General features: G+C 46.3%; 1 pseudogene; it reads right to left on the bottom strand.

Annotated features, from left to right (window-relative positions):
- Positions 1 to 6,839: 6,839 nt before the first annotated feature.
- LOC119352101 lies at positions 6,840 to 8,387 on the bottom strand (annotated as a pseudogene).
- Between the last annotated feature and the right edge of the window lie 1,725 nt (positions 8,388 to 10,112).

Below are 10,112 nucleotides of genomic sequence, written 5' to 3'. Positions count from 1 at the left end.
AGAATGGACCCAAGCCCGAGACTGAGTGCTTTTATTGCAAGGGAAGTGGTCACTGGAAGCGGAACTGCCCCAAATACTTAGCGGACAAGAAGGCCGGCATCACGAAAGGTATATGTGATATACATGTAATTGATGTGTACCTTACCAGTACTCGTAGTAGCTCCTGGGTATTTGATACCGGTGCGGTTGCTCACATTTGTAACTCAAAACAGGAGCCGCGGAATAAGCGGAGACTGGCGAAGTACGAGGTGACGATGCGCATCGGGAATGGTTCCAAAGTCAATGTGATCGTCGTCGGCACGCTACCTCTACATTTACCTTCGGGATTAGTTTTAAACGTTAATAATCATTATTTAGTGCCAGCTTTGAGCATGAACATTGTATCAGGATCTCGTTTAATTCGAGATGGCTACTCATTTAAATCCGAGAATAATGGTTGTTCTATTTATATGAGAGATATGTTTTATGGTCATGCTCCGATGGTGAATGGTTTATTCTTAATGAATCTCGAGCGTAATGCTACACATGTTCATAGTGTGAGTACCAAAAGATGTAAGATTGATAATGATAGTCCCACATACTTGTGGCACTGCCGCCTTGGTCACATAGGTGTCAAACGCATGAAGAAGCTCCATGCTGATGGACTTTTAGAGTCTCTTGATTATGAATCATTTGACACGTGCGAACCATGCCTCATGGGTAAAATGACCAAGACTCTGTTCTCGGGAACAATGGAGCGAGCAACCAACTTATTGGAAATCATACATACTGATGTGTGCGGTCCAATGAGTGTTGAGGCTCGCGGTGGCTATCGTTATGTTTGCACCCTCACTGATGACTTGAGTAGATATGGGTATGTCTACTTAATGAAACACAAGTCTGAGATCTTTGAAAAGTTCAAGGAATTTCAGAGTGAGGTTGAGAATCAACGTGACAGGAAAATCAAGTTCCTGCGATCAGATCGTGGAGGAGAATACTTGAGTCACGAGTTTGGCACACACTTAAGAAAATATGGAATAGTTTCATAACTCACGCCGCCTGGAACACCTCAGCGTAATGGTGTGTCCGAACGTCGTAATCGCACTCTATTAGATATGGTGCGATCTATGATGTCTCTTACCGATTTACCGCTATCTTTTTGGGGCTATGCTTTAGAGACTGCCGCATTCACTTTAAATAGGGCTCCGTCGAAATCCGTTGAGATGACACTGTATGAATTATGGTTTGGGAAGAAACCTAAGCTGTCGTTTCTAAAAGTTTGGGGATGCGATGCTTATGTCAAGAAACTTCAACCTGAAAAGCTCGAACCCAAGTCGGAAAAATGCGTCTTCATAGGATACCCTAAAGAAACTATTGGGTATACCTTCTACCTCAGATCCGAAGGCAAGATCTTTTTCGCCAAGAATGGATCCTTTCTAGAGAAGGAGTTTCTCTTGAAAGAAGTAAGTGGGACGAAAGTAGAACTTGATGAAGTATTACCTTTTGAACTGGAAAATGGCGCAACTCAAGAAAATGTTCCTGAGGTGCCTGCACCGACTAGAGAGGAAGTCAATGATGATGATCATGAAACTTCAGATCAAGTTGCTACTGAACTTCGTAGGTCCACAAGGACACGTTACGCACCAGAGTGGTACGGCAACCCTGTCTTGGAAATCATGTTGTTAGACAACGGTGAACCTTCGAACTATGAAGAAGCGATGGCGGGCCCGGATTCCGACAAATGGCTAGAAGCCATGAAATCCGAGATATGATCCGTGTATGAAAACGAAGTATGGACTTTGACTGACTTGCCTGTTGAGCGGCGAGCCATAGAAAATAAATGGATCTTTAAGAAGAAGACAGACGCAGATGGTAATCTGACCATCTATAAAGCTCGGCTTGTCGCTAAGGGTTATCGACAAGTTCAAGGGGTTGACTACGATGAGACTTTCTCACCGGTAGCGAAGCTAAAGTCCGTCCGAATCATGTTAGTAATTGCCGCATTCTATGATTATGAAATATGGCAAATGGATGTCAAAACGGCATTCCTTAATGGTTTCCTTAAGGAAGAATTGTATATGATGCAGCCGGAAGGTTTTATCGATCATAAGTATGCTGACAAGGTGCGCAAGCTCCAACGCTCGATTTATGGGCTGGTGCAAGCATCTCGGAGTTGGAACATTCGCTTTGATGAGATGATCAAAGCGTTTGCGTTTATGCAGACTTATGGAGAAGCCTGCGTTTACAAGAAAGTGAGTGGGAGCTCTGTAGCATTTCTCATATTATATGTAGATGACATACTTTTGATGGGAAATGATATAGAGCTTTTGGACAACATTAAGGCCTACTTGAATAAGAGTTTTTCAATGAAGGACCTTGGAGAAGCTGCATATATATTAGGCATCAAGATCTATAGAGATAGATCAAGACGCCTCATAGGTCTTTCACAAAGCACATACCTTGATAAGATATTGAAGAAATCCAATATGGATCAGTCTAAGAAGGGGTTCTTGCAGTGTTACAAGGTGTGAAATTGAGCTCAGCTCAATGTCCGACCACGGCAGAAGATATAGAAGAGATGAGTGTCATCCCCTATGCCTCAGTCATAGGTTCTATTATGTATGCCATGCTGTGTACCAGACCTGATGTAAACCTTGCCGTAAGTTTGGTAGGAAGGTACCGAAGTAATCCCGGCAAGGAACACTGGACAGCGGTCAAGAATATCCTGAAGTACCTGAAAAGGACTAAGGAAATGTTTCTCGTTTATGGAGGTGACGAAGAGCTCGTCGTAAAAGGTTACGTCGACGCTAGCTTCGACACAGATCTGGATGACTCTAAGTCACAAACCGGATACGTGTACATTTTGAATGGTGGGGCAGTAAGCTGGTGCAGTTGCAAGCAGAGCGTCGTGGCGGGATCTACATGTGAAGCGGAGTACATGGCAGCCTCGGAGGCAGCGCATGAAGCAATTTGGGTGAAGGAGTTCATCACCGACCTAGGAGTCATACCCAATGCGTCGGGGCTAATCAAACTCTTCTGTGACAACACTGGAGCTATTGCACTTACCAAGGAGCCCAGGTTTCACAAGAAGACCAGGCACATCAAGCGTCGCTTCAACTCCATTCGTGAAAATGTTCAAGATGGAGACATAGATATTTGTAAAGTACATACGGACCTGAATGTAGCAGATCCGTTGACTAAACCTCTCCCTAGAGCAAAACATGATCAACACCAGAATTCCATGGGTGTTCGATTCATCACAATGTAACTAGATTATTGACTCTAGTGCAAGTGGGAGAATGTTGGAAATATGCCCTAGAGGCAATAATAAACGCATTATTATTATATTTCCTTGTTCATGATAATTGTCTTTATTCATGCTATAATTGTGTTATCCGGAAATCGTAATACATGTGTGAATAATAGACACCAACATGTCCCTAGTAAGCCTCTAGTTGACTAGCTCGTTGATCAACAGATAGTCATGGTTTCCTGACTATGGACATTGGATGTCATTGATAACGAGATCACATCATTAGGAGAATGATGTGATGGACAAGACCCAATCCTAAACATAGCACAAGATCGTATAGTTCATTTGCTAGAGTTTTCCAATGTCAAGTATCTTTTCCTTAGACCATGAGATCGTGTAACTCCCGGATACCTTAGGAGTGCTTTGGGTGTACCAAACGTCACAACGTAACCGGGTGACTATAAAGGTATACTGCGGGTATCTCCGAAAGTGTCTGTTGGGTTGACACGGATCAAGACTGAGATTTGTCACTCCGTATGACGGAGAGGTATCACTGGGCCCACTCGGTAATGCATCATCATAATGAGCTCAGAGTGACCAAGTGTCTGGTCATGGGATCATGCATTACCGTACGAGTAAAGTGACTTCCGGTAACGAGATTGAACGAGGTATTGGGATACCGACGATCGAATCTCGGGCAAGTAACATACCGATTGACAAAGGGAATTGTATACGGCGTCGCTTGAATCCTCGACATCGTGGTTCATCCGATGAGATCATCGAGGAGCATGTGGGAGCCAACATGGGTATCCAGATCCCGCTGTTGGTTATTGACCGGAGAGCGATCTCGGTCATGTCTACATGTCTCCCGAACCCGTAGGGTCTACACACTTAAGGTTCGGTGACGCTAGGGTTTTAGGGATATGTATATGCAGTAACCCGAATGTTGTTCGGAGTCCCGGATGAGATCCCGGACGTCACGAGGAGTTCCGGAATGGTCCGGAGGTAAAGAATTATATATAGGAAGTGCTATTTCGGCCGTCGGGACAAGTTTCGGGGTCACCGGTATTGTACCGGGACCACCGGAAGGGTCCCGGGGGTCCACCGGGTGGGGCCACCTATCCCGGAGGGCCCCATGGGCTGAAGTGGGAAGGGATCCAGCCCAAAGTGGGCTGGGGCGCCACTTCCCCTAGGGCCCATGCGCCTAGGGTGGGGGAAACCCTAAAGGGGGGGGCGCCCCTTGCTTGGGGGGCAAGCCCCCCACCCCTTGGCCGCCGCCCCCCTAGGAGATTGCATCTCCTAGGGCCGCCGCCCCCCCTAGGCCCCCCTATATATAGTGGGGGGGATGGAGGACCTCTTACCTTTGCCTTTGGTGCCTCCCTCTCCCTCTCCAACACATCCTCCTCCTGCATAGAGCTTGGCGAAGCCCTGCCGGAGTACTGCAGCTCCACCACCACCACGCCGTCGTGCTGCTGCTGGAGCCATCTTCCTTAACCTCTCCTTCCCCTTTGCTGGATCAAGAAGGAGGAGACGTCACGCTGACCGTACGTGTGTTGAACGCGGAGGTGCCGTCCGTTCGGCGCTAGGATCTCCGGTGATTTGGATCATGTCGAGTACGGCTTCCTCATCCCCGTTCTTTGAACGCTTTCGCGCGTGATCTACAAAGGTATGTAGATGCAATCCGATCACTCGTTGCTAGATGAACTCCTAGATGGATCTTGGTGAAACCGTAGGAAAATTTTGTTTTCTGCAACGTTTCCCAACATACTTGCAATTAGGACCAAAAGTGTCGAGGCCAGGTTGCGAGTCGAGAGTGCAATGGCAACCGGGAAAAAAAGGCCATGGCCTAGTTGCGACTCGGGGGTGAACTTGGAACTCGGTCAAAAAATGTTGGACCCCAGTTGCGAGTTGAGGGTGGACTTGCAACTGGGACAAAAAAATGTTATGTCCTAGTTACAAGTCGAGGGGGGTATTGCAACAAAAACAAAAAAGTTCGGGCCTCAATTGCGAGTCGAAGGTGCACTTGCAACTAGAAAAAAATCAGACCCAGTTGCGAGTCGACGATGGACTTGCAACTAGAAAAAAAGGTCGAGTTTCAGTTGTGAGACGAGATTGGACTTGCAACTCGGACAAAGAACGTTGGGCTCTAGTTGCGAGTCGAGGGCGTACTTGCAACTGGGACAAAAAAGGTCATGCCTCAGTTGCGAGTCGAGGGCTGGCAAAAGCTGAGCCGAACAGGCCTAGACAACAAACATGATATGTAATAAAACAAACAACAACAAACGAGGCGGAAGATAGAGAGAGCGCTTTCATGAAAATTACAGGAACTAAATTAACCTGTGAATTTTAAAACTTATAAAATTTTAAAAATCATGAATTAAAAAGACCAAATAAATAAATAAAACAAAAAACAAAAGTTTAAGAACCAAAATAAATAAATAAATAAATTAGGAAAAAACAAACAAGGAAAAACCAAACAACTTTATAGCAAAGTTGTATCCTACAATAATGCACTTAGATGTAAGGCACCATTTCACATCTATAGCAACCCCGTAAAATAAAAAGGTCAAAGAAAATGGAAAACCAAATAGAGACAATAGAGAAAAGAAAGAAAAATAAAAACAACTAGATGATAATTCTTAACAAAAAAAACACATTAAAATATGTAGAAAATACAAAAAACGCTCAGGGAAAAAAAAGAAAAAGAAACGACAGCACGCCCAGCATTCCCTTCCATCTTCTCCCCGTCACACATTTTAGAAAATACAAAATGCAAAAAAAAGTTGTATCTAGCCGTGTGGACATAATGATGCGATCTATCCATCCACCACAACAAAATGCATGGACGATCCATCAGCCCATAAAACACACAAGAAAAAACAAATAAACGGGCTAGCGAACAAACAAACTACAGAAATCCCCCTAAAAAAACTACAGAAATCGACTTGCTGCGGGAAAGGAAAACAGCCCACCCATCTCCGCGTCGTAGAAAAGGGCCGACGGGCGAGACAACAAAGCGTGACGCGGGACAAGCACGAGATCTCCCTTGCACGAATTTTAAAGACAAAAAATCCAGTGGTAAAAGACTTAGATGTGAGATACTATTTCACATCTAGATGTGAAATAGCAAACCTGATTCAAAATAAGTGCCGTGGTTTTGAATTAAGATTAGTTTAATTTAATTTCAAAACTGAGACACATATTATTATTATGAAACGCAGGGAGGTACGAAGGATTGAAGAGCGACTTGGCCACCGTATATATGATTACAAGACAAGACATAACAAGTGAACAAATCATTTACCTTGATCATGTTCACCATCTTCTGAATATTTTAACTTTGTTTATTTACTCCATCCGGTCCTTTTTAGTCTGCATATTGGAATTCTCTAAAGTCAAACTTCACAAAGTTTGATCGTATTTATATAAAAAAATATCAACATTTGCCATGCTAAAGTTATGTAATATAAGACTTTAAGTCATGACACATCTAGTGGTATTGATTTCAGATTGTAAATGTTGGCACTTTTTTCTATAAAGTTGGTCAAACTTTACGAGGCTTAACTTCAGTTAAAACTTATATGCGAACTAAAAAGGACCGGAGGGAGTACTATCCCAAAACATCATGTACAATTGAATCAAGAACTTGAAAAATAATAATCTAGGCAACTAGCTATACATACACGGATCCAACATCAGGCACACATTGGCACATGCATGACAGGTACGTGCAAAGCGGAACTAGTCGAGGGTGTAGCAACAGTTCTTGAAGGTGTTCATGTCGCGGCTGAAGAGTGGCACGTAGGCGTCCACGCTGCCATCGCCCAAGAAGGAGGGCAGCAGGATGAGCAGGCCCTCCACCGGCAGGTAGCTGGGCATGAAGAAGAACGGACGGCCGCCGCCGAAGTCCATGTCGTAGAACGGGATCCGCAGCCAGCTGTCCACCACTCCACCTCGATGTTGGGGCTCAGCACCATCTCAGCCGCGTCGGCCGTCGCCAGCAGCCGCTCTTTCTCCACCGCGCCGGAGCTGGCGAAGTCGATGAAGGACTTGAAGTAGCCGCCGTTGATCCGGGCCACCTCCCGGCTGATGAGCTCCACCGCGTGCTTCACTGGTCTGGCCACGAGCTCCCCCGCCGTGGTGGTTGGCCGCGCCCAGAGGATGACGTTGCCGGTGTATCCGTCCGGCACCTGCGGGCTCAACCGCGCTCTCCCGTCCACGGCGATGGCGACGCTCGTGGTCTCCCCGCCGTCGAGCCCGCGCGCCTTCGTCATGCTCCGCCAACGGTGCGCCACCACGCACTGCAGGGTGCTGCACGGCCTGGGCGCGCCAGCCGACGCCTGCGCCTTGAGCCTGGAGATGAACTCCCGGCTGAAGTGCACCTTGTTCACCACCACCTCGTCGTCATCGTCTTCGTCGTCGTCGCCGTCACCATGGACAACGTCGTCGTGCACCTTCTTGTAGGGCTTGAACTCGACGCCACGGTGCTCGTACTCGACGTGCAGCGGTTCGCGGGGATGGAAGAAGGAAGCGCGGTCGTGCACCGGGACGGGGTCGATGGCGGCGCCGCGGGTGGCCTGGCTCCACGCGACGAAGAAGTTGCCGGTGGAGCGGCCGTCGGACACGATGTGCTGCGTGGTGAACCCGACGACAAGTGACCCGCACGCGAATCGCGTGACCTGGATCAGCATGAGCTCCTCGGGCCCGTCGTCGCCGCTGGGGTGCAGGCTGAGCACCTCCGGCGTGGGCTTGAGCGGCATGACGCTGTCGAGCGCCACGTCGGCCGTCGCCTCCACGAACCGCGCGCCGGCGTCGTTGAGCATGATTGCGCGTTCGCCGTTGGGGTCCACGCCGAGCCGCCCGGCCCACTCGCGGTAGTCCACCAGCCGACCAGCGCCCTGGCCAGCCCGGCCTCGAGGACAGCGTTGGGCGGCGCGGGTGCGTGGAAGGCGTAGATCACCGAGATGTACGTGTCGAAGTTGGCCTTGTCGAGCACGGTGAGCGGGACGACGTCGTTCGTGCAGGCCGGAGCGACGCCGCATGCGCCGTAGTCGGGCTTGACGGCCTTGGACGAGTGCACGGTGATCTTCATGTCGACAATAATGAAAAATGAGCTTAGAGAAGAGCTTAATTGCTTAGTCACACGTAGTAGGAATCTTGGACGTGCGGTATGGGTGTTCTTGGGCAGAGGTACAAACAAAGTAGTGTGTGATTATTGGATGATGAGGCTGGATGAGCAGATGTCGAGTGTTTATATAGAGAACTGGAGGGCGATGCATGCGTGCATGCATTTTGTGAATGTTAGGATTAGCAAGCTACTGTAGCTAGGACGAGTCAAAACACATTTCCTGAGGTAGGTGGACGAGCGGATTGACAGACATTTTTTCTCTTGGCGAACTGAGTTGAGTTGACCATACATGCCATTTTCGCCCCGTCCAGAAGACAAGAACCAGCACTTAGTAGTGGCAGCATCGTAGATAGTACTGGTGAGCAGAGGATGAAATGAGAACGCCGCATTGTGAATTTAGTACTCCCTCCGTCCGGGTTTATTAGGCCTAAAGACAACTTCTCTTAGACCAAGACGCATAATAATTTGCTCACATTAATTCTTCCATTCCACTCCTAATGCACTCTCTCACATGCATGCAGCCAATGAAAAAGCGCATATGAAGTGTATTAACTTTTTAGCCATGGCACCAACAACAATAGCTTTCAATACAACCAATGAAATGGTCGCATGCATGCACCTTTCCAACGCGGGGCCTTATAAAAGGGGACATGCTTGTGATGCTGAGAGGCCTAATAAACCCGGACGGAGGGAGTACTACACAACTTGATGTTTGAATTAATAGAATAGTACATTTTTTTAATGGAGAAAACCACCTGCCTCTGCATTAAAGTGGTGCATGCAACCAAATTATTAAATAAAAGCATGAAAACAAGATCTCAGGTCCTGTCCTTTTCGGAAAAAAAAGATCTCAGGTCCTGTGCTGGCTCACAAACATAGTCCAAAACAAATAAAATGTAGAAAAGGATGCCACATCCGACAAAAAGATAGACTACGATGACTTATCTAGTACTCCCTCCTTTTCGGTTTATAGGCCTTATCTTAAAATCTTAGTTTTTTTTATTTTATAAGGCTCAATTTGATTGTTCCGCATCACAAGTTCAGATTTCAATGTGCATTAAATAATTACATGCAAGTATTAAGAGAAAATTGACCAATGTATGTACTTTATGCATGCATGCATTGCAATTAATAATTGGTAAACATAAATTTTTAAGAAAAACAAGAGCATTAATTGGATGCTTTTACAAATTACATAAAATATTTCACCACTCATCATCTATCTTGATTGGTGAGATTTTTGAAAAGATGAGTACATGCAAATGCATGGGTCCGGTTGATTGGTCTAGTACCACATGAATTTCAATTAATACATATCCGGTCGTAATGGTAGTATCGTAGCTAGTATCATGCATGCTAACTAGGCAATTTTGATGAGGTGGCATAGTATTAAATGAAGAAAGATAGGGTGTAGTATCATATCATGATACCGTATCATAATAAATGCTATACTACTTTGTGTCATGCATGGCAATAAATAGAGTACTACATAAAACTAATATATGATACTATGCATTAAGGAGGTAGTATCATACCCTAGTATCATATGCATGATACTAGTACTCCCTCCGTTCCTATTTTGCTTGCGTATAACTTTTTCTCATTTTTTCCGCATTAGTCTGCGCGATGCTCCTTTCTTCCTTCAGTTCCCAACCATGCCCTCGCTTCTATCCGAGTAAGTGGCGCTTCTGCAGCCGTATTTACTGCACGCATGCAAACACCAACCAATCCAACGCGCCATGCAGAGGGCCC

Source organism: Triticum dicoccoides, chromosome 2A (genome assembly GCF_002162155.2).
Source record: "Triticum dicoccoides isolate Atlit2015 ecotype Zavitan chromosome 2A, WEW_v2.0, whole genome shotgun sequence".
NCBI lineage: Eukaryota > Viridiplantae > Streptophyta > Magnoliopsida > Poales > Poaceae > Triticum > Triticum dicoccoides.
The sequence above is the reverse complement of the archived record's forward strand: the minus strand, read 5'-3'. Positions and strand labels throughout refer to the sequence as shown.